The sequence below is a fragment of the Paroedura picta genome, chromosome 7, assembly GCF_049243985.1.
Source record: "Paroedura picta isolate Pp20150507F chromosome 7, Ppicta_v3.0, whole genome shotgun sequence".
Classification (NCBI taxonomy): domain Eukaryota; kingdom Metazoa; phylum Chordata; class Lepidosauria; order Squamata; family Gekkonidae; genus Paroedura; species Paroedura picta.
The window spans coordinates 32,601,499-32,626,139 of record NC_135375.1 but is presented as its reverse complement, the minus strand read 5'-3'; the positions used below and the strand labels follow the sequence as shown (position 1 = coordinate 32,626,139).

General features: G+C 44.0%; 1 protein-coding gene across 1 annotated transcript in view; it reads right to left on the bottom strand.

Annotated features, from left to right (window-relative positions):
• Positions 1-21,624, bottom strand: part of LHFPL2 (LHFPL tetraspan subfamily member 2) — a 104,313-nt gene extending 82,689 nt beyond the window's left edge. Inside the window, exon 1 of the mRNA XM_077347326.1 lies at positions 21,229-21,624. The gene's annotated coding sequence lies outside the window, so the exon portion shown is untranslated. The remainder of the gene's footprint in view (positions 1-21,228) is intronic.
• Positions 21,625-24,641: the final 3,017 nt, after the last annotated feature.

Sequence of the window (24,641 nt, the reverse complement as noted above, 5' to 3'; positions counted from 1 at the left end):
ATAAATATGACAAATAGTATGAATTTATATGCTAACAAGGTTGTGAATTATGCATGATATGTTCTTAAAATAATAAAAATGGTTTGATAAGAAAGTAAGTATGCATATATTTCAGTTTTTCTAAAAAATTCTGGTCCTCCCTTCCTCCATCCCAAGAATAAAACAACATATTTTTCCTGCATGGCTTCAAAATGCGCATAACATTTACATTTCTAGTTGCTGTCATAGGGAGAAGGTTCGGGGGATGGATGATCATCTTTCATGTCTAGAATAATGAGGGTGTTAGGAGAACAGCCTTTCATGTTTTTGTAACCATCACTTTGTATATTTGTCCAGCTGAGGCTTTGAGGGCTGTGAACATCTCCTTTTATTCTCCTCCCTGTAACTTTGCAGATCTAGAAGAAAGAGTCCTTTGGAAGGCTGAGTTAGGAGTTTGATTATTGACATCATGGAAATTTTATTCTCAATAAATCTAGCTCCTTATTTAGCAGATACAAACTTGCCTGAAAGAGGGCTAATTACCTCTCTTCTTGCCTGTGTTGGGTAAAGGTAAAGGTATCCTCTGTGCAAGCACAGGATCATGTCTGAATCTTGAGGTGACGCCCTCTAACGTTTTCATGGCAGACTCAATACGGGGTGGTTTGCCAGTGCCTTCCCCAGTCATAACATTTACCCCCCAGCAAGCTGGGTACTCATTTTACCGACCTCGGAAGGATGGAAGGCTGAGTCAACCTTGAGCCGGCTACTGGGATTGAACTCCCAGCCTCATGGGCAGAGCTTTCAGACTGCTGCCTTACCACTCTGAGTCACAAGAGGCTCTTTCAGACTGCTGCCTGTGTTGGGTAGCAGCTGCCTTTTACAACAAAATTTGAGTCCAATGGCACCTTTAAGACCAACAAATATTTATTCAAGGTATGAGCTTATGTGTGCATGCATACTTCCTCAGGGAACAGGGATCATAAGAGTATAGATATAAGGAGAAAGTAAATTAATAAGCAGCATCACGGTTCCAATAAAAATGTATTTTTATTGCCCTAGTGTTTTTGTAAACAACAATTGAACCCATAGGACTGATTGGCTTTTCTAGCAAAGAATTGGCATACTGCATATTTGGACTGATATAATGAGAGTAGAGTTAAGTGATACCATGTGACATCTGTGATTCTGTGAAGACAGCCCAAGGATCAGTTATTTCGGGGGAAGCAGACTCTTCCTACAATCTCAGCATGGGGCTGGCTTCATATAACTCTCTTGGTCATCCCTGCCATTCAATGGAATTCCAAGGCCTCTGATTGGCTGAGAATCATTTAGATTTGTGTAAGGCTATGATCACAAGGATTGGATCAAAGCCGTGAAGGGGAGGCAGGACTTTGGGGGATGATTGCCACAATCTACCTTAATGTTATCTTAAACGCCTAAAAGTTGTAAAATGATAACAAAATTGATACTTTGTACTATTTCAATTAAGCAGATAATTTAATATTTACAATCTTTCACTAAAAGAATCAATGAAATGTTCTAAGCATTCAGCTGTCTCCAGTGCAGTTCGTGTAGTCTGTTTAATTACTAGAACACTCTCTTTTATCATCATGAATTCTAAAAGAACAAGCTGCACAAAGGGTGAATATTCACCATTGTTCTTTGAGCACTAACACGACCATCTGCCACTTTCCCCCTGCAGACAATGCTAGCCACAGCACAAACATTTATCACATTTTTCCTGTAGTAGGCAGAAATTTTGTAATCTTTGGTGCTTGCTCTTTCTTTTATACCACAGGCCAATATTCAATATCAGACCGTATACTCACTTCTCAGGTGATATTGTTAATGTCTATAATTCAATTTTATAAGGTTGAAGAATGTGAGCAGAATTTCAACTCTTTGCAGATCTGAAACATTTAAGACCAGTTCACTATTTAAAACTCTATTTGAAAGATTTGCCATCTCTATTATTTTTCTTACTTTCAAAGTCTGCAATCATGAGCATTACTTTGTTTTTCAAGGGGAAGAATGATTTAAAAGGCTTGCTCACAGTGAAGCAAAGGAATAACCAAATAAACCGGAATCATTCAAAAATCTTTTATTTGTAGCCTGAAATGTCATCCAGTAGTTTTTAAATTTCTTACATCTATATCTTTCCTTAGGAACCATCTTTTTGAGAATGCAAGGCGTGTAATATTAACTTAGAAGGACTTGCTAAATAATTAATACCATACATATCATGCTGTTAATGGTTCGTATATCACACTCCTGTACAAGGAAGGAAGCTGTAAAGAAAATGAGGCCAAAATAAGGTGGTAGTCATGGTGCATGGACCAATGAAAATATTTGCTTAGAGCCCCCTACTGGGAAGTGAATTGTAAGGCATGCAAGGGCCCAAAGCATGCCTCCCTCAAAAAAAAAAAGTTTTAAGGCTTCTTCCCATCATATCCTTTTGAAAGTACCATCATGTAAATTGATTACATCAGCAACTGTCCATTCACACTTATTATTTATGGTGAGCCCCAACTTGTGCCCTGGCCTGTTAGAGGAGGTGTGGCAAACTTTCATATTTCTATAGTTTCATAGAAGGTGTAAAACAGAAATGTTTAGGAGGGCACTTTTATAAAGGAATAAGGTTTATTTTCCCATGCTGACCTGATAGCTTGGGCTGGCCTGATTTCAGCAGATCTGGGAAGCTAAGCCCAGCTGGCCCTAATTAGTCCTTGCCTGAGAGACCACCAAGGAAGTCTGCAAAGGCAGCCAGTGGCAACCCACCTTTGCAAGTCTCTTACCTTGAAAGGCTTATGGGGTCACCATAAGTCAGTTGCAACCTGACGCACTTTCCACTCCAGTTTATCTCTCCGCCAGGAGTGACTGAGGATTTCTAGAGGCCAAATGGAGGTAATTTGGGCTATTGCCTTTTACTGCAGTAATCCCATTTTCCATCATAGGCACTGGTTCTGTTTACTTAATACTTAACAGAGGTTTGCCATTTGGTCTGGAATATCTCTAACAAACAAGTCCAAAGCAGGCTTTGAAAATAAATGGTGCATTTCTAAGATCTCCTGCAGACTTCTCTTTGAAGAGATTTTGCTAGACTTCTGGAAGCAGAGTATACATGCCTTACTGCTGACAATTACAAATTATTTAGCACCATCTTAGCATTCGGCCATTTTTAAAATGATCTGAAGCTCAGTATGAAATACCTATGTTCTTTCTGTTGAGCTGAAGTGTAGGTTCCTCAATGTTTTAAATATAACATTCCTTATAAGAATAAGCAGAAATCACCAAAAGTACCTCTGATTTTCAAATGTGTAACTTAAATTACTGAAGTCTGAAAACGCAAATGATTAAGAGACATGTTGGGAACTGATACAGATTTTTTTCCCAATCTTTTCCCAGTTAGAAGCAATTGAGAGATTTTTATCTCATCTTCTTGGAAGATGCATCTACTACAATGTGGTCATCTGTAAGTTATGTCTACTACAAAAGGCTTGATTTCTTTATTTGAATTATAAGAGGCACTTCTCTGAATATTTCAAATTTCTGCTTGAACCTTTGCTTCCCTCATACACATAAGCAAAAAACTTGGAAGAGATACCACTGATGATGATGGGTTAGATTCTACAAACTATGAATGTAGGAAGTTCACAGAATAGATCTCTTTCCCTTGTCCCTTCCCCTTATGTGTATGTAAAGTGCCTTTCTCCCAATTTATGGCAACCTCTAAAGGTTTTCAAGAGATGTTCCAGAATGACACAACACTGCCTTCCTCTGTGTATCAACCCTGGATTTCCTCATCCAAATACTAACCAGGGATGACCCTGCTTAGTTTCTGAAATCTGACAAGACCAGACTAGCATGGGCCATCCTGGTCAGGCCCCTTCCTCCTAAACCTCCCCCCAAAGAGTTGTTCTAGAGGTCAAGGTTTTTCCAGGAACCTAGTGGAATGCAGTACTAAGGAGTGCTCCTTCAGGAGAAATTTAGTATAAATTTCCTCCCTTCTATTGCATGAACTGATCTGTGAAGGAAGCTAACGAAACAGCAAGAAGGGGGTAGTTCTAGTTCATTAATTATTTCTTTTCATGGTTCAGATAGTTCACGGTACGTTTTAACATACAGCCTGGTCTGAAATTAATGTTCTTTCCTTGGAACCCCCATAGAAAATGTATTTGAACAAAATAAACTGCATTAAAATTGGGTCTAATTTATGTGCATGTAAATACATCTGGGGCCAACTCGATTTTCATTAGCATGATCCAAAGCATCACCTGCATTACCTGTTAGTACCATATGGAATTAGCAAACACACTTTCTCTTCGACCTGCAAAATGGCATATAAATAAAACTTTTATTTTATTTTATTTACTTGACCTGCATAACTAGTAAGATAAATTCATTACTAGAAGTTTAAAATTTGGAATATTTTATGTATTTGTATGTACAGTCCCCCACCATCATTGCCTCTGATCCTATTTACAACCAATGACACAAAAATCAATAAGATTTACTCAAGAAGAGATGGGACTGCCTACAAGCAGCAGCACATGACTCTATATCCTTGGAGTACAGACTATAGACATTTCCCCAAATTTCAATACAAACTATATGAGACCTAATCTCTTCCATACAGATCTTAGAGATCCCTTGTCAAATACAACCTGTTCCATATTACAAGACATTTCACTGCCTGAGGCTAAGTAAAAAACAGAACACTGTATGGCCCATTATCCACGGGCCACAATGCCCGTGCTGGCGGTGGCAGCGCTTCAGGGAAAATCCCCGATAATGCTCGCCGCCGCTGCCGCCAGCACAGGCGCATCCCAGCCCAGGGCTACGGAAGGCCCGCATTAAGCAAACGCGGGAACTTCCGCAGCTTCCTGGGTACACGGGGGAGTGGCAGGGGCTGAGGCAGGCCCGCTCTGAGCATAATCTTTCGGCCCACCCAGCCCTGTCCTGCGGTGTCCCTGAACAGACAACCGCATGCTCCTGCACTGTCGAGCCGTGGAGCTGGCAGGAGGGACCCCCTGCCCTCACCAGTGCATGTGGAGGGGACCTGTCCCCCCCATTCCCCCTGGCCCCTCCTTACCCCCCCCCCCGCCGCTTCAGCTTACCTCGGCCGGCAGCAATCCAGCCCTCCTGGCCCTGGCGTAAAGCACGCGTGCGCTACTCTGGGGCAGCCCAGCATGCTCCACCCTTGTTCATAAATGGGGAATGGTGGGACATCGTGCCCCGCCGCAACGGCAGCAGCTGACTAAAGCTGACTAAATCAATGGTTCTACAGAAGCAGCTGTAGCGCAAACTGCACTTTTGACACAATAATGCATCAATACAATGGCTGTGTCTCAGAGCCAGATCTCATCAACAGTCATCAACATTAGTCTCTAAATGCCTTTCCACCGCAATTGTCCCCAGTGAACATCCTTTCCCATTGATTAATTATGTTTTATGCTCAATTTAACAGGACAGCAGGAAACTGGTGAGCTGGTGGCACAAGTCATAATCCAAATTCAGTAAACACGTCATACCGTGAATTCACTCTCAGTACAGAATATGAAGCAGTCCCCTCATTATTTATTTATCATTTATTATTTAAACTTATTACCCGCCACTCTCAAACCAGCTTGTGGCGGGTCACAACCTGTCCATATAAAAACCCAGTAAATCCCCATTAAAACAACTGCGGACACACACATACATACAGTAAAAACAGACTGCTAAATAACCATGGCGGTTTTCAACCCCACTAACCCCCCCAAAAAAAAATCTGTATAGAGGAGAGGAGTGGGAAGGGGGAGCACAGATAGCTAATGCTTACCCTCTTAGCACCGGTGAGCCCATCAGATCTTCCTCGCCACACCGGCTTCAACCATAAACCTAGTGGAAGAGCTCCATTTTGCAGGTCCTACAGAACGCCAAGAGCTCCTGAAGGGCCCACAGCTTTTCCAGGAGCTCAATCCACCAGGTGGGGGGCAGGACCGAAAAGGTCCTAGCCCTGGTTGAGGCCAGACATGCCTCCCTGGGGTCGGGAAATACCAGTAGATAGGTACCCACAGAGCATAAAGCCCTGCAGGAGGCATAGGGTGAAAGGGAGGCCCTCAGAGATGTGGGACCTAGACTGCAGAGGGCCTTGAAGGTCAAAACCAGGACCTTGAACCGGATCCGGGTAGCAAATGGCAACCAAAGCAGCTGCCTCAGCACAGGCTGGATATGGGCCCTCCAAATGTTACCATGAGAACCCTAGCAGCTGCATTCTGCACCAGCTGCAATTTCCGGATCAAGGCCTTAGAGCAAGTTACAGAAATCTATTCGGGATGTGACTGTCACATGGATCACCGTGGCCAGGTGTTCAGAGTATAGGTAGGGTGCTAGTAGCCATGCCTAGCAGAGGTGGAAAAATAAACTATATATAAATAGTAAAATACAACTGGAAGAGAATAAAACCACGAGGTATTGGTAAAATGTTACTTGTTCATGTTTATGAATCATGAGGCCTTAGTTTGATTCTCACAAATTCATTTTACAAAAAAAAAATTAAAGCCACTAATAATTTGTGCAAGCCTGCCTGGTATTTGAGAAAGAAAAACCGTATCAGCAGCCTGCAATTACATTATCACTATGGTGGGAGAAATAGCATGTCATGGCTCAGTTTGAAACAATATAATTTATGACAAAATTAAAGAATAAAAAATGTATGCAACTTCCTTCACATCTCTAATTATTATAATTGTACTATGAAAGATTAATGATTGCATAAACATATGACCAAACTCATACTTGGTGGTTTAATCTACTGATATTCAGTGGCTCAAGAGCCACATGTGTTTTTTTCACATGCCACCTGTGGCTCTTTTGAGCACCATTCTTAATTTGGCATCTGCTCCTGGCCCTGGACCTTGAGGAGTAGAGTTTTGGCTAGACAAGTGCTCCATACTTTTGACCAACTACTGCTGGAGGACAGGCAAGCTGTGAATCTTCCTGAGCTATTAGCATTCTTCCAGAGATGGAAGCAAAGTATACCTTCTCTTCGACAATCAATCCACCAACATTTCCGCAGCCTCTGCACACTCATCCCAGCACCCAGCCAGCTTCTGGGAGGAGAGCAAGCTGGTTGCAGAGAAGAGAATCCATTATCACCCCCAATATGGCAACCACTAGTAAAGAGAAAGGTGATGACAGTATGGGTGTTATTGTCCTTTCTCCGCAACCAGCTGGCCCTCCTCTAGGCATTCTAGTAATCTTATGCTGAGGAAAGATACAAATGGGTAGCTGTGGTGGTCTGAAGTAGCACAATAAGAGTCCAGTAGCACCTTTAAGACCAACAAAGATTTATTCAGGGCGTGAACTTTCGAGTGCAAGCACTCTTCGTCAGACTATGATCTTCTTACATGACCGGGAATATATAGCAAAAATCAATTCTGTTACATCAGTAGACTGTGTCACAACCAAATACAGCCAGTGATAATAATCAGTCATAAAAGGCAATATGGTCTGTTCTTGTGTTTTTGTAAAGTATACCAAATTCTAGGGGATTGATTGGCTGTTTTGACAAAGGATTATGTGTAAACTACATTATGTGTAAACTACATGACAGCATTTTAGGCATCTTAAGGACTGCCTAACCCCGTATGAACCCAATAACTGTAATCATCTTCATGGGCCCTTTGTTGGATATCCAGTGTCAGAGGCAAGATGAAAGGGCCTTCTCAGTAGTGAAACCAAAATTATCGCATTCCTTCCCTCCACCTCTATCATTGTCCTTGGACTTTTCTGTTTTGTGTGGTGCTTCCTCACTGTTGACAGGACAAAGGAAAACCCTACCTAGCTTGCAGAACAAGGTAAGGAAGTCAACTGTCTCTTCCCAAAAGAGAAGTTGTAGGTCAAGAAACAAGAATCTACTTTAATTCCCTTCCCAAACACACCTTAACTCTGATCTCAGTTAAGGCAACTTCACTCACCCAAATCAAGTGCAATCAAGAAGTCAGTTTTGGCTTTAAATAGTACAAAGAGTGTTTCCTTCGTATTTTCATAAAACATCTACAGAGGGTTCTTGCAGTCATAAGGATATGGATGCCCATCAACTGCTAATGTTATTATTTTCCACTGCCAAATTACACTTCCAAGAAGAAATTCAAAAAAACCTTCATATTAATTTAAGAGCAGCTACTGCCATCTTCAGGAAATTCTATAATTAAATTAATGCCAAATCACTAACTACTATAAAAGTTGAAAACACTATAATTAAAGGACTTGCTACCCTGTAGAAAGTGCAATCATTATCCCCTTTGGTTATACGAAACAAAATTAAATGGAATTAAGTGATAATCATTCCCCATTGGACAGTAAACAACTGGGGAAGGGGAAGCACAAGACAAGCTGTCCAAATCCTTGCTCATATACTGCCTCCCCTGATCTAATAGTTTATTTGTAAGGTGTATCATACAATCCAGATAAAGCATGTAGAATATTCAAGGAAGATTTAGATGACATATCAAAAGTGGTAGCAACCTTAATAGTTTTAAGCCAGAACAAAACTTCTGTCTTCATCTTCATACATCTAGAGGCTTTACATATTAAAGTGGCTGAATGTGACCTTGTTTCTTTGGCCCCCAGATGAGAAAATATATTGAATGATGGATGGACATCTGTTGACTGGGCAAAAATAACATACTACTGCCATGTTTAGGCAGACAGCCTACTTTTCTCTCTAGCAGATATAGATTTGGTAGATTCTAGTCTGATTGGTACATAAGGAACAACTGGTCAAGTGTAAATTATCTTTTCCTGTCATGCAGAGTGTTCAGATACTAACAGGGCTTCGACACCACATGAAATAAGTCAAGCTCTTTTTTGTATAAAAAGATACAGCTCTCATTTACCTCAGCAGGAATGCTAGCTAAAATATGTTTAATTTTTCATTTTAAATTTCATATAAAAGGTGTAATTTCCGTCAATTACTTATCTGATTCCATTTGAAAGCATAAATTCGTATTAATGCTGTAAACTGAAAGGTGTACATTCTGTAGTGTCCTTCAGCCAGTCAGACACTCTCAGCCTAAGTTACTTCACAGGGTTGTTGTGAGGAAAAACAGAAAAGAGAACAAAGTAAGCTACTCTGAGTCCTCACTGGGGTGAAAGGCAAGGTACACATTGTACTGCTGTGTTGCTTTCCTCCTCACTCATCTTCATTCAGTTTTGTCCACCTCATTTAATTCCCCCTTCAAGATCACTAGTGCTGTTCATGAAGGGAACAAATTAGGAGAAAAAAAATCAGGAAGAGAAAAAATAGAAGATACAATCACATCAAGATAACAATAATCATGACTCAAAAAGTCTCTAAGCTAGGCAACTTGCATAATCTAATTTAGTTGTTTGGAGTGGCTAAAAAGAAAACATTGTAATTTGGAGCAGACACTAACCAGCAAGAACTTTCTGTCTTAAATTATAAAGAAAATGAATTGAAGGCTTCTCACTTGGTAGGTTAAAATGTTTGTGTCTATCTTGAATCAAACAAGTAATTCTTTGGAGACATCGTTGCAATCTCTACAATTTAGATACACAAAAGAAACTGTGGGTTTTGTTTTTCCAGGGCAATTTACGTTTATCAACTTTCATCCAGCATCAGAAAGTTAAAATTGTATAATATAAGCAAGGAACTAACAAAATCTCTTACCATGCAATCATAAATACATTACACTCTCTAAAATTCACTGAAATCAGTGAGGTAAGAAGGGCGTAACTGTTTAAAGTTATACTACATGACATTATTTTCTAAGAAGAAATTCACCAAGGATTGCTTCTTAGTAGATAAGAAGCCTATTTTTACAATTAACTATTATTTCACCATCAAACAACAGACTAGCAGCAAATAATAAATAAATCTTTATTTTTTCTAAACCACCCTTCCCTGGGGCTCAGGGTGGACAGCATCAGTTCACAAATACATTTAACTTTTAAATCACATTTTACATTAAAAACACTTCAATATCCAACCCTACTGCCAATTAATTAAGGAAGGTATCCTTTGGGGGCCAGTTGTATTTACCCTTGGTGTTCCAATGGATTTCCTCAAGGAAAGCCAGCTGATTAGCTATTGTGGATGTTATATTCCTGGGCTCAACCATGAGCATGGCAGAATAGACTGATCAAGGTCTCTCAGGGCCCTCTTCTCAGCTGGCAGAACATTCCACCAGACTGACTTCTTTGGAGCCAGGGACCCTGAACAGATTTTGGTCCACTGACCATCGTCCTCTTTGGGGGGCCTTAATGTTGTGCAAAAGTTGCAACTATATGCTGTCTTCTTTAATTTCTGATCCAACCCATTAGATTATGAACATACATCTTTTTTTTACTTGAAACACAAATTCCCCCCTTCTTTGCATTGCCCCATGTCACATTAAGACCTGTGCATTATCAAAGGTTGCATGGAAAATAACAATCTGGTTGATCTGTGACCCACTGGACCGATTTCCAGCTTGCAAGAAGATGAACTGCTTTTTCAACATTTTAAATTGGGGATTACAAATAAATACAGGTGTTCAACAGAACATCATTGCTCTACTACTGCATGGTCAGATGTAAGACAGTGAACTCCTTGTGCTGCCAGGACAAATTCTGGAACAATATGATTTATCCCATTTGTGTGTTATTTTCTGTTCCTAAAATGGGTCATGCTGACAGATCACTTGGACAACTGCAAAGATTCCCATTATTAGTGGCTAGGTTCCAAGGTTCCTTTCCCAACCTTCTGTTCTGCCAAGTTCCTTAGCCTAAGAGCATCTCCGACCTAGACTACATTTAGAAAGCCTCAAAGTCCATGCATGTGTAATATGGGTGGTGCAGCACATGGCTGTCGAAGAGCTAAAAATGCAGTTTAAAGCTCTAGAAGTGGATGCAGATGTCATGGACCTTTCCTCAATGCTAATAAAACCATTTTATTAATATAACCTTTAAAAGTTTCAGAATCATATTTGGCAGACTGCCCATGTAAGGACCTTTTGGGGACTGTAGCTCCGACTTCCACTTCATCCCCCACTCTTTTCTGTGGAAGATAATAACTCTGGAGATGGAATCCAAGTAGCTGTAGACTGTAACTAAGTCCTAGTTCTACATGCCTAGTGTTGGTTCAGCATTGTGAGTGGTAATCCCATGAACAAGATTCCCAAGCATTATAGGCCTTCAGAAAGGGGGGGGGGCTAAAGCCCGCATTACTAGCACCCCTACAGCGCAGAGCCAAAGGTTGGTGCATGCATCACACTATTTAATAGAGGTGTTGAATTATCCATTTGGATTATCATTATATACTTACAGGCAAGTGAGGGGACAACTATTGAGGAAAATTACCCTTTGAAAATGGGATATATCTAGATACCATTTTGGCTGGATTCTACACTACAATAAATCAACAAAGAAAATAGTTTTTACTTTATTCTGTACGATTTTTGAAAATATTGTTAGTGGCCTAGGGATAGGTTTTCTCTCTGACTGTAGACACTATAAACCGTCCCATTTGTCTGTATTTGAGTAAATGGCATAGTAGAAGGGGCTTACATTCCCTTTCCCAAATCCATGGACACAGTTAAACCAGGACAGAACGTAACTTTTTTTTTTTTGGGGGGGTGAGACTCTACCACAGAACTCTCAGCATCTGGTTTGACCCTATTTTCTGTACAAATCTGGTAACACCACAGCCTAGATTCCTAAGTAGCCAGTTTTCCTGGAGAACTTTCCCTAGAGCAGGGAAACTGCGGCCCTCTAGATCAGTGGTCCCCAACCCCCGTTCTGTGGCCCGGTGCCAGGCCACGAAGGCCTCGGCGCTGGGCCACGGCTCCCTCTTCCTGCCCCCCCCCACAGCGAGAAGCTCGCCAGGCTCTGAGCAAATCGGCCGCCGAAGCGGACGATCAGCTTGCGGCCCGGCAAGCTTCTTGCTTTGGGAGGGGGCGGGAAGAGAAGCTTGCCGGGCAGCAAGCTAATCGGCTGCTTCGGCGGCCGATTTCCTTGCGGCCTGGAGGGGTGGGGAGAGGGAGCCGCGGCCGCCGGCATGCCGGCGGCGCTAACGTGCACGCGCAGACTTTGCGCCGGAGCTGCCGCGCACGCGCAGGGCTCCGGGTCGCCCTCTCCCCGCACCCCGGCGCAGCGGTCCGCAGCCTAAGAAAGGTCGCGGACCACTGCTCTAGATGTCCATGGACTACAATTCCCACGAGCCCCTGCCAGCATTTGCTGGCAGCGTTCTGGAGGGCCGCAGTTTGACTACCCCTGCCCTAGAGTCTAATTCAGGGGTAGTCAAACTACGGCCCTCCAGATGTCCATGGACTACAATTCCCATGAGCCCCTGCCAGCAACTTGGGAATTGTAGTCCATGGACATCTGGAGGGCCGCAATTTGACTACCCCTGGTCTAATTGTTAAGAACCAGCATCTCCCCCTCAGACTTTACTTACTGTCTGTCAGGAACATTAATCTTGAGTGGTGGCCCATCTTCTGCATAACATGTCATATAAGCTCTGTTGTGTAATGGCACTCATGGGAACACTGCATTTTTCCAACTGCATTTAAAGTACACTGGCATATTGTTGTGCTCCCTGAGGCTTATACAGTGCTGAGGAGGAGCCAGGAGTGGGTGCAGAGTTTCGGTGAAATCCTATGCACTTACGTGACAGCAGAACCCACTGAACACAAATTCAAGTGGGTAGCCGTGTTTGTCTGAAGCAGCACAACAAAACAAAATCAGAGTCCAAGTGGCATCTTTAAGACCAACAAAGATGTATTCAAGGCAATACGATAACATTTATTGTATAGAGCCAAAGGCCATTACAAAGCACAATTAAAACAATGTGGTAAAAATACAAATAAAACAATATTTCTCCAATATTGCGTACATAAAATTGTAAATATGAGCTATTGAGTTACAAGAGGGGGAGAATGGTATATCAAGGTGGAGACTCCTGTAAAAATGCTTTGGCTCGGATCTTCCTGGCAGCCAGAGCAAAAAGTGCCACCCTGTATGAGATGTAGGGGTCGACATCTGGTAACAGATAGGTGAATAACTTGGCAAGGAACTTGCCCCAAGGCGTGAGCTTTCGAGTGCAAGCACTCTTCCTCAGACTATGAACTGACCATCATGACTGTGGGAATATATACTGAACACAGTAAGCCTTACTTCTAAGTAAAAGCTCAGAGGATAGCAGTTAGTCATTTATTTTGCATTATTTATTTTCATTTATACCCCATCTTTCTCCCCAGAGTGATTTGCATTGTTCTGGTCTCCTCAATTGAATCCTCAAAATAACCCTGTGATGTCAGTTAGACTGAACATGTTTGACTGGACCAAGGTCACCCACCAAACTTCAATAACAGAATGTGGATCCTAGTCTAGCCTTCTACCCACCATACCTTGCTGGGGCTTTTTGAGTTCAATGTGTCTGTTTATACTTACAACAGCATAACATTAACCCAGTACTAGGGTAAAAATATAGGATGAGTAGATAATAATGCCAAATAAGACCCACCCAGTAAACTAAATGTAAGAAACTGCCTTAAAAAAAAACCATCCCCAATTTCCTGTGTTTCTCCCCCCCCCCTCCCCCAAACCGTGGCTTCAGAAGTTCAACCATCCTTATACAAACTAGTTGCCTTAGAGCTGTGCTGTTAATTTCCTGCAATATTTCCTCATTAGATTCCTCCTGGCTTTAGGTTAGCTATACCAGCTGGATCAAAATTCCATGACCTTTCCAATTACATACTTGAGCAATCTGCTCTCTCCATGGCTTGCACTTCAGTCCCCTGACTGACCCTGCTTCTATACTGTTCAAACCTGCAAAGGCCTTGACCACAGGAATACCTACTAATGCCAAGGCAATAATTATAAACCTCATGGTCTTGTCAAAGCTAGAAAGCAGTGAGAACCTGACAAAATAACAAGCAGATGTTCCCTTGAGAGATGGGAGATACAAAAGGATAACGCAGGAGATAAGTAAGGCATACAGAATGCCTAATGCTTATCTCTAGCTCTTAACCAGATAAAACTGAAGAGGCCGATTGAAGTTTAGGTTTAGCATTTACTTCCCCATTAAAAAGAGATTCCTCAAATCATTTGACATTCTTTCTCCTGCTTGTCTCTTAGTTTTTCCTACTCTGTTTCTAGACAGACATAACATACCAAGTATTATCTGCTGGCATAACTCTAGATAGCTAGATTTTTATACATATACTCCCAGATATCACATTAAAAGTGCCATATGATTACTAGTTATTTACGGTTGTTGATTCTTATTAATATGTTAAGTACGGCTAGAAGATAACTGGATAGGCACACAAAACATAAATCATGTACAGTTCACCAAAACAAAGAAATGCCAATAAATCTATTATGCATTGTGCTTTATGAAGTAACCAGTTGCAACCTGAAAGGATTGTTGGTTCACCTGCCTTACCATTAAATTCACGTACAACAATTATGTGCACAACAGTCATCTGCAAAAAGAGAAATATAAACTATAAATCAAGGTATTTTTGTACTAAACTTCTATATGGAAATTCTTAACTTGTTAAGAAGCAAAGTAAGACTATATGAAGCGTGTTTGTTTTTGTCTAGGTATACTAACGCTGCAAACTCAATAAAAGAGATAACTTGGAACATGAATTTTTTGTGTGTGTTCATACAAGTGCAATTTGAGATTCTCATTAAATATAAATAAACCTGCAATTAGAGTGAGATGTAAGCACATAGTGTTATTCACTAGACTTTTTTTTAAGCAAAAGGTACACGGATGTCTTTGGAGAAAAGCTAAAAGGGAAAGTCAGAGGGAGTCTTATGACTGGAGAAAAATTATTACTTTTTTGCTGTGTACATTGCATGACAGCTTTTAACAGGGAGTATCCCTATGGACTTCTGGAAAATACTGCAAATGTCTTGCACAGTCCATCTTACAACTGTCTTAATGATTATTCCAACTTTGAATTTCTTTTCCAGAAAATTAAACCATAACTGCATAACTACATTCAAACACATATCTGTTTTCTGATAGTTTATTATAGGTTCATCACCACCACCAGTTGGGTGTGGGCTTTAAGAGATTCCTAAACCTCTGTAACAAACTATAATTTATTAATTCACTTTATGATAGTAACATAAATGTGCTTCCCTTGTTTTTTAAGAAATATATCACAATGTCCCTTGTTTGCATTTGGACAAAGTTTCATATTCTCAATCTACCCCTTTATATTCACCTACTATTAAGAACTGACAATTTATTGATGGAAGACATTATTTCCACATTTGCCAATCATGACACATTTTTAATTCCAAGACTCTGCTCTAGGGCATTTTGTGTTCTTTCTTGGACACTCTAGTTGGCCCAGGGTGGGGGGAGGAGCTGGGCCTGAACAGCCCAACTCTTCTCTGTCAGATAGGCCTAGGCCCCGATGGAGCCTGCAGCACAGAAGGAAGAATCTGTGTTTTCTTGCCATGGGGCAACCGAGGGCTTGAGTTGGGCCAACCCTAGGCTGGCACCAATGTCATCTGGAAGGATGGATTAGCCCGCAACCAGACGAATGCCATCCTGGGTCTAATCGCCTGTGCAGAAAAGGTTGCAGATCTGGAAGAGACCACAAAAGGCCATTCAGTCCAGCCCCTCACCTTATCAGGGACTTAAAAATCACACTCTCCTGACAGATGCTCATCCAATCACCTTCTAAAAACTTCCAATGAAGTTCACCACCCTCCAAGGCATCATAAGAAAACACATCTCTACAAAAGGCAGGCTCAACAAATATTACCCATTCATATTTCTAAACCCTAAACATAGTACAGATGCCATTGTGTTCAAATGAGCTATTTGCAGGCTTTAAGAAGAGGCCAGTTTACAAGTTACATAAAAAGCAAAGGCCATATTTATCAGCTAACAGAACACCTGCAACCACTTTGGGTCTTCTTTCTGTTTCTGTTTTAAATAGACACAACTAGTCTGGAAGGGTTTTAAGCTAGAAATAATTGCATGATCTCCTCAATAATTGTCACAGAAATGTCTGTAGATACTATGCCTCAATTGTCACAGAAATGTCCATAGATACTATGCCTCATATTTTCTGTTTCAGTTTTAAATAGACACAACTAGTCTGGAAGGGTTTTAAGCTAGAAATAATTGCATGATCTCCTCAATAATTGTCACAGAAATGTCTGTAGATACTATGCCTCAATTAAACAGAGAAGTGCTACTTAGTGGCCTGGGGTAGTCAAACTGGGATGTATGGCATGCCACGTGTAGCTCTTCTGTGCTCCATTCCCCAATATGGCCCCACCTCAAAATGCTGGGGGGGGGAAATGCTTGAGCTGGGTTGTGAGCCCATCCTCTGAGACCTTGGTGTAGCAGTTAGGAATGAGGACTTCTACTGAGTTCTTCCAGAATCTTCTTCTTTCATGCAACTACGGCCGCATGGTTGGCGTGGACGAAGCACTGGAAAGAGACGGAGACTCCAACTACTTCTCTATGGCTAGACAAATTAGCAGACCTAGCAAAATGGCAAGACTTACTAACATGGTTAATAAGAAACCACTTGAAGAGCATGATGAACAATGGTGTTATTACCATTGTAAGAACCAACTCTTCTTCTTCCCCCCTTCTCTGCATCCACCACATTTTCATCCCAGCACCTGAGCACCTGCCAGAAGGACAGCAAGCTGGCTGCAGAAAAGAGGGTAATACAATCACCATCGGAGCTGAGGGTGGCAGTGATTGTATTCCCCTTTCTCCACAGCCATCTTGCTCTACTCTGGACACCTTGGCAAACCATCTTGGTTGAGCTACTGAGTTATGCTAAGGGGAAAGCAGGAAGGCAGAAAGAGAAGTCCTTCCCCTCACTCCAAATACATAGAAGTTGGCTAAGATTCAAAAGTGATGGAGTGAGATATCTTTAATTATATATTTAATATCAATAGTTATCAATGTCGCTAATTCTCAACATGGCCAAATCTATAGATAGTTAAATCCAGAAATTAAAGCAGTTAACATACAAGACAGATCTTTCTGCAAACCTGAGAGAAGCTTGTTTTGCAGAAAAATCTGAAGAGCCAGTATGGTGTTGTGGTTAAAGAGCTGCTGTCTCTGGAGAACCAGGTTTGATTCTCCACTCCTCCACATGCAGCCAGCTGGGTGATTCTGGGCTGTTCTTAGAGCTGTTCTCACTGAGCAATTCTGTTAGCATTCTCTCAGCCCAACCTTACCCTGTTTGTTGTAAGGAAAGGAAGGGGAAAGTGAAAAAGTGGGATATAAAAAAAACATTCTGGAAGTGGAAGGGGACGTGGCCCTTTTCAAGGCTGTTTTGGTCTCTGAGAAAGGACTCCTCAGGCCCAGTGGCAACAAGATGGTGATTTGCTACCACCTGACTTGCATGATCAATCCAGGCTCAGATGCTTACTACTGTTCACCAGCAGCCACTCCATAAAAGCCAGTGTGGTGTACAGAATAGTTTTCAGACCAGATCAGGTTCAAATCATCACTCTGACCTGGACCTGGAAACACACTTGGTGACTTTGGGCACGTCACACACTTTCTGCCTAATATACCTCGGAGGGCAGCTTGAGGATGCAATGGAGGAGTGGAGAATGATGCAAGTCACGTTGGTTCTCATGGGAGAGTAAGGTAGGGTATAAATAACTAATAAATATACTTGAAGATGAGGGGGAAGATAAAAGGTAGATGCAGTGGTCCCCAACCTTTTTATCACCGGGGATGGTCAACGCTTGACAATTTTACTGAGGCCCCCAGGGGGGAAGGGACATGCCCGCTGCCTGATCCCCTGCTCCGCTTGCTTTCCCGCCAGCACCCCTGGCTTCCCACTGCACACTGGGAGGCACTGCCAGCAGCATCCACACAGTCCCATGCCAAGGGGGAACCCCAGCCATGGTGGCCCCTGGAGAGCACCAAAGGTGAGCTGGCGGCAGAGTGGCAGGGCAGCCCCCGACAGAAGCCGGGGAGGAGGACAAGGAGGAGCCACAGCCTGGTACTGACTGATCCACGGACCAATACCGGTCCCTGGACTGGGGATTGGGGACCGCTGGATTAGAAGGTAGGAATTATAGAAAGAAGCAGAGAGAGTTGCAGATATGGGTGTTGTCAGGAACGGAGGAGGAAATAGTGGGGGATGGGGAATACATGGAAAAATTAAATGTCCCTCTGTGAGTGCTTAGGTATTCCCTACTGTACAATTGGGCCCAGTATGGTAGCTGGCACCACACAACTGGATCTGGCCTGGCAGTCAGCATCATGCAATTGGATCATAGTTTCCTGGACAGAGGCTGCCAGGGCGGGGACTGCAGACAGAGTATCTGGTAGTTGGGAAACAGAGAAGGAAGCATAAAAGGGGAGAGGCTATGGTGGCTTTTAGGAATAAAATAGAGTGCGGAAGAGGGAAATGAGATGCACATCCTTGCAGGTATCTTATATTCTTCTATATGTGTGTATTTGATGGAAAAGCAACCAAGGTGTGCAATGGGCACATTGCTTTTTTGGGTGATGGTAAATATGAATGTGGCTTTCTGCAAGCTATGGAGTGAGTACCACTGACACAGAGGAGGGGTGGCCAAATTGTAGCTCTTCAGATATCCATGGACTACAATTCCCATGAGCCCCTGCCAGCCTGCTTGTTTATAGCAATTACATCTTTATAGTATACACAGCGTTCGCTGGCAGGGGCTCATGGGAATTGTAGTCCATAGATATCTGGATGGCCACAGTTTGACTACTCCTGCTATATACTATAGTATACACAGTATACTATAAATGTCTTCTTTGGAAACCAGTTCTGTACAGCACACAGGAAAGAATCAGAATCACACAGAGTTGGAAGAGACCACGAAGGTCCATCCAGTCCAGCCCCCTACATTCTTGGAGACTTAATTAATTTTATTTCTATACTACCCTTCCACATGGCTCAGGGTGGTTTACATACAACATCACAGGGGGATACATGGAACGAGTCAACTTACAACATAGTCAATATACAACAATAACAATCCAACAGCGGTTCTAAACAACATAACAATAACAACATAACAAGAACAGAAACCTAGCTAAAGCCCCTAGAGAGGCCAGACTGCTATGTATCTCATAGTCCATGAGTTTCTAGCACCTGTTAAAACTCACTTCTGTGCACAACCAAAGGTGTGGGAATTCTGCCCTCCCTTACAACTTATGAAGTCCCTGAAGGGCGTTAAGGTAAGAGAATCTTACAGTTGAATAACCTGTTTTAAAAGAGAGATTCCTCTGTACTATATGGATACACATTAAACCACCCAACGTACAGAGGGGTGGGGGAACATGAAGGAAAGATTTTGGTTCACTATTCTTCCTAGCTCAAACATAAGTTGGAAAGTGTCTGGGAAGAACTCATGGCCAATTGCACTAATCTTCTTAAGTAGCTGTACACAGTATTTTACAGAATATGGCATTACTTGAAAGTTGGCACTTAGAAAAAGAACACATTCATACCACTGTTTTATTTGATACTAGTCCAACTTTCAATTTCCTTGGGAATACAAAAATTTGCTATGTCAAAGTGCTCTTCCTATTTTTTTTCCTGAAAACAACTACAATTGTTAAAGCTCCTTTATTGTTCTTCCATTCTACCCATTTCCTTTTTCCTTCCTAACACTAGTGGTGCCTTTTCTTTAAAAAAAGCCTAGAAAGCAAACAAACAATCTAAACAACACTGGTACACTGCAGTACAACTTTCATAGTCTAACACAGGCATTCAGTCTATTAAACTGCTTTTTCAGCCATTCCCAAATACAGGCCAGCCCATCTGAGGGCCAATAAGCAGGTGAATTAATAACCCAATCTATCCAATGTCATGTGCATATCTATGGCTGCATTCCTAGGCTCACTATGGAGGGCAGTGTCCCACTGAATTCAGCAAGACTTACTTCTGAGTATACACAAACAGGATCAGACTGCACACACAAAAATGTCCTATTAACTGCACAGCTTCCCTATCACCAGGTTATAGGTTTAATGCCAACAATCAGTTTATGGGGAAGGCTTTTCACTTTTCCAAACAAAAGTAAAGGGACACTAAAGGAAGAAGGCAATTCAAACGTTAAGAATGCTGTGCTGGGGGCGGGATACCTTCAGGAAAGTTAAATGAGTAGGGCAACCATCTGATCTGCGGTTTTTCCTTCCCATGTCATCATAGCCCTTGCCACAAAAATGCAATAGGAACCCAAAAAAAAAACAAAAATAAAAATGAGGACGGGAGCAGTTTAAAAGGCTTTCTCGTAGCTTGTGTGACAGCAAAGATCTTGGTTCAAACAGAATTCCGGAATGCATTATAATTTGCGTGTGCAAGAATGCGCGAAAAGAATGCACAGATCTTTCGTACACAGGGGGAAAGGGAGGATAGGTTATCAAGACCGCAGGCAGAGGCGCTGCCCTCCCAACAAGACCCAGCGACCCCGACCATTAAGAGTCTCAGGAACTAACAATGAACTCACTCCCGCCTTCATTTTCCCCATTCGAAAGACACAACAGGCGGTGGAGCAAAGCAGCGAGCGGCAGATTTATCTGCTTGCAAAGGGCCGTGCACGGAAAGATGGGAGGGGAACGGCCGCAGCAGGCAGGGTTTGCACAAAACTCGGCGGCTCAACTACAAAGCCAGGCAAGTATCTTCTACCAAGTCTGGTGCTCTCGGCTTCTTCTCCCTCGACTTTATCTGCCCACGCCTAGGGCAGAAAACATGGGTCTGGGTGTTTCATTTGAAAAGGCAGACACTTCCCGTGTTGCAAACTCCAGAGAAGCTCCCTTGATCGCATCCCGGCAAAACCTGTTTGTGGAGCTTTTCTCAGTTGCCGTTTCCCAGACTTTGAATCACGTAACGAGCCCAGGAGATGTGCTCCCCCCCCCCGCCAACCCGGTGAAGTACCCCAGAAGTCTAGAACTTGTGCATCTAAAACTAGCAGGACTTTACTGGAAATGCTAAGCCTGCGTTATTGGAACTAAATCCCATGGAGATCAATGCAGTTTACTCCAGAGGAAGCGGTACGGGACAATAACGATACGCCCACGCCGTGACTTCACACATTTGAGGGGAGACCGACGAGTCTCCCCCTTGACTCATCGCAGCCAACGTTAACCGCACGGAAGGGAACAGTTGCCGCCGCAGCGGCTGGTCCCCAGTCCCGCCTTGGCTCACCCGCATATGCAATGAATGGAAAAGAACCCCCTCCACCATTGCCCTCCCCCCCGCGACTTACCCGCTTTGCAAGCCTGCTGCTCTCTCACGGCTGCGGCCGCTGCTGCTCTGCGGGTTTCCCCGGGGCTGGCAAATCCCCAGTGCCAGGAAGGAAGCGGCCCTGGAGCGCGCGTGGTCGGAATCTCCCCCACCGCCGCCCTTGGCCACCTCGGCACAGCAGCCCCTCCCCCGGGCCTCCCCGCGGCCAGTCCAGGAGGAGGAGGAATCCGCGGCTCCTCACAGACGGACCTTCTCCGCCGGTTCCTTCCCGCGGGAGGGAAGGCGCGGGGCGCGCGCGGAGGCTTTCTGGCTCTGTCCTGCCCTGGGCCAGCCCCCTCACACTGACGTCCCCCCGACACACGCCTGCCTTCCCCCTTCCCCCCTCGCAAACCGAGGGGACGGGGCGGCACGGCTTCAGGGAGACTCCCGCAAAGACCCCGACTAGGGTGTCCTCAGGCGGGGCAGGGCCAGGGGCAGGGGCAGGGGCAGGGGAGGGGAAAGAGGAAAGAGGAGCGGGAGGTGGTGGTGGTACCCAATTCACGAGGAGGGGAGCAGCCTAGAGCGCGTGCCGCCTCCTGCAAGGGTAGAGTTGCCTTGGAAGTACCGTAAAGGTACAAAGTGCTGTTGGGGATAGTCGGGGAGGCACTGGGCACCCAGTAGCTTATTGGGGCAGGGAACATCTGAGGCAAACGATGGGTTCCTTCGGTAGAACCGTGAATACAAGTTTAAAGAGTGTAGCCGGTGGGTGGAAGGTTATATATACATGCCGGATATATGTCCCCAGCGGGGACGAAGGTGTTTGGTATGTGTGTCTCGGTGGGGAACAGAAAGGCATAATTCTGAGCAGGATGGGGGGGGGAGAGAGCTCTAAAATATGGACGTGCCGTCCGGGCTTCTTTCCGGCAGCCTTCATCATGAGATTATAAAAGGGCAGAAGGGAAGTAATAGGGCGGGTGGCGTTGGTTCCTCCTGTCCTGCAGGCGCGAAAGGAAAAACCATTTGGCCGAAGAGGGCTGTACGCGGGCAGCCCCCTGGCTTCCGCCTGGCCGTGGGGCGGAGGCTGGCCGCAGTCAGGCTGCCCCGCGCTCTGGCCAAGGCGGAGCGTCCCAAGGGGCGGAGGACGAGTTCAGCCGCTGTGTGTTGATAGGAGGGAGGCCCCCTGGCTCCCAGCTGCTGGCGGGCAAACTGGCGGGGAGGAGTGAGCGTGGCAGACACAATAAAAGGTTCATGCATGGAGCAAGGAGGGCGGGCGGGAAGGAAAGAGAGCCTTCCCCCTTGGGGAGTTTCGGGACTCCCAGGCTCGGTCTCTGCAGCTCATTAGGCGCGCGTTGCGAGGGAGGCCGTGCAGGCTGCAGTTGAAAGCAGCTGAGGAGTCACGACAAAAAGCTGGCCTGAGGAAGCCGGAGACTGGGTAGCGCCTGCAGTAGCTGGGAAGTTCCCGCCAAGCCCAGCTACTTTTTGGCTGTCTGTGTGAGAGACAGAGAGAAAGGGAGGGCCAGAGATGTTAATGGTAGTAGATGCCTCCGTGCCAAAAAAACGCCGCTATGTACCCGAAGACAATGATTTCTTTCTTGAAAGGGAAGGCCTCGCGGAATACAGTGTGCAGAGTTGAATTTTCTGGTAGAGAGACTCCAGAGAGACGGTTTGTGGCCTGAAGAGGGAGGAGATAAAAAAGAAGCCTGTGCCACTTCTGAGGACTTAGTGAAAAGAAGGAGGCCCCCTATAACATTTTACTAGAGCATATCTGACGCCGAGCTTTGTGGTAATGAACACTGAATAAACATACTCAGAAACATGTGGTGCTCCCATGTTATTGCTTTTGAAGTGCTTTGAAGGGCTCCTGGCCCCCAGTCCCTTTTTAGGAAACCCCAAGTTCAGGGATAGTCAAACTGCGGCCCTCCAGATGTCCATGGACTACAATTCCCAGGAGCCCCTGCCTGCATGCTGGCAGGGGCACATGGGAATTGTAGTCCATGGGCATCTGGAGGGCCGCAGTTTGGCTACCCCTGCCTAGTTACTGTTTTGAAAGGCTCCTAAAGGGGCCTCTAACAGTGTGGCTCCCAAACTTCTCAGGGCTGCCGCTACCTTGGCTCCCAGGCCACATCCACAGTGCCCCACAACACATATACCCACTGCAACACACACCTCTTTCCCTGTCTGCAAATTTGAAAGCACACTATGTTGCCTAAATTTCTTTTTTTGTTGTTGTTATGTAGAGGCCATATTTTAGTCCGAGTTTAGTTCTTTATGAAAGTCATTGTAAAAGCCACTTTGGGTGCCTATTGGAGAGAAAGACGGGAAAGAGAGAGAGAGAGAGAGAGGGAAGCAAGCCATATTAAAGCTCATGGCCAGTAGCAAGCAGGAGAAGGCAGATGAAGACTTTTGGATAAGGGTTCCCAACCCTGGGTTAAGAAATTACTAGAGATCTGGAGTGGAGCCTGGAAAGTAGAGAGTGAGGAGAGGAAAGAGCCCACCTTCTAAAGCTGTTGATTTCTTCAGGAAGTTAAGCAGGATTGGCCCTGGTCAGCACTGGGATGGGAAACCACCAAGAAAGTCCAGAGTAACTACTACCCAAAAGAAGGCAATGGCGAGCCATCTTAGAGCATCTCTCACTAGAAACTGCAGTTACAGCAGAGTCAGACTGCTGTCCCTCTGTTACCCCCAAATTCTTCACTGCCATTCTGGATCCTTCTCCTGCCACCCCCCCCCCTCCCCGGGAGGGGATGTACCACTCACTTTGGGAACCCCTTCCTTAAACCAAATGTCGTTATGGCCATCCTGTTTGATTCAACCATGTCTTTTACTTATATACCTGGCTAAAAAGGGCACTTTGATCTCCAGCTCTACAATGCTTTGTTTATTGCATCCAGTTCTACTTATGATTCGAAGTAGCATCTCTCTTTTCTTCTACACCACACATCAGATACTTTGTCTTAGCAACAAGACTCTCTTATCAGACCCCAAGAGTCCCAGATTCTCCAGTAACTAATATATATACTGAAATTGGAAAAAGCCATCCAAGCGGCTTTAAAATTTCCTTTGTAACTGAGAAAATATCCAAATCCAAAACAATGCTGGCCCAAAGCAGAGCACAGTCTTGAAATCTAAGCATGTGTGTGTGTGGGGGGGGGGGGAGTCATCAAGAGGCAGTGGAGGTAAGTCCAACTCAGAAGAGAAAGACTGTATTCTGTCTACCTGGACTGGAAGCCTTGCTGGAGAAGGGAGGTACAGAAATGCCACTTCTTATTGTAGCCTGTCTTCTTCACTGAATCTCAAGGCAATATAGCTCGTGTCCTACAGAACCTTATGATCTAAACTTTGAGAAAAGAAAGAGAAGGAAGGAAAATGGACTTGAAGAAAAATAGGGAGTAACAATGCATTATATTTCCTAGTTTGTGAAATTTACTGTAATATACATTGATCAATGTAATTTAT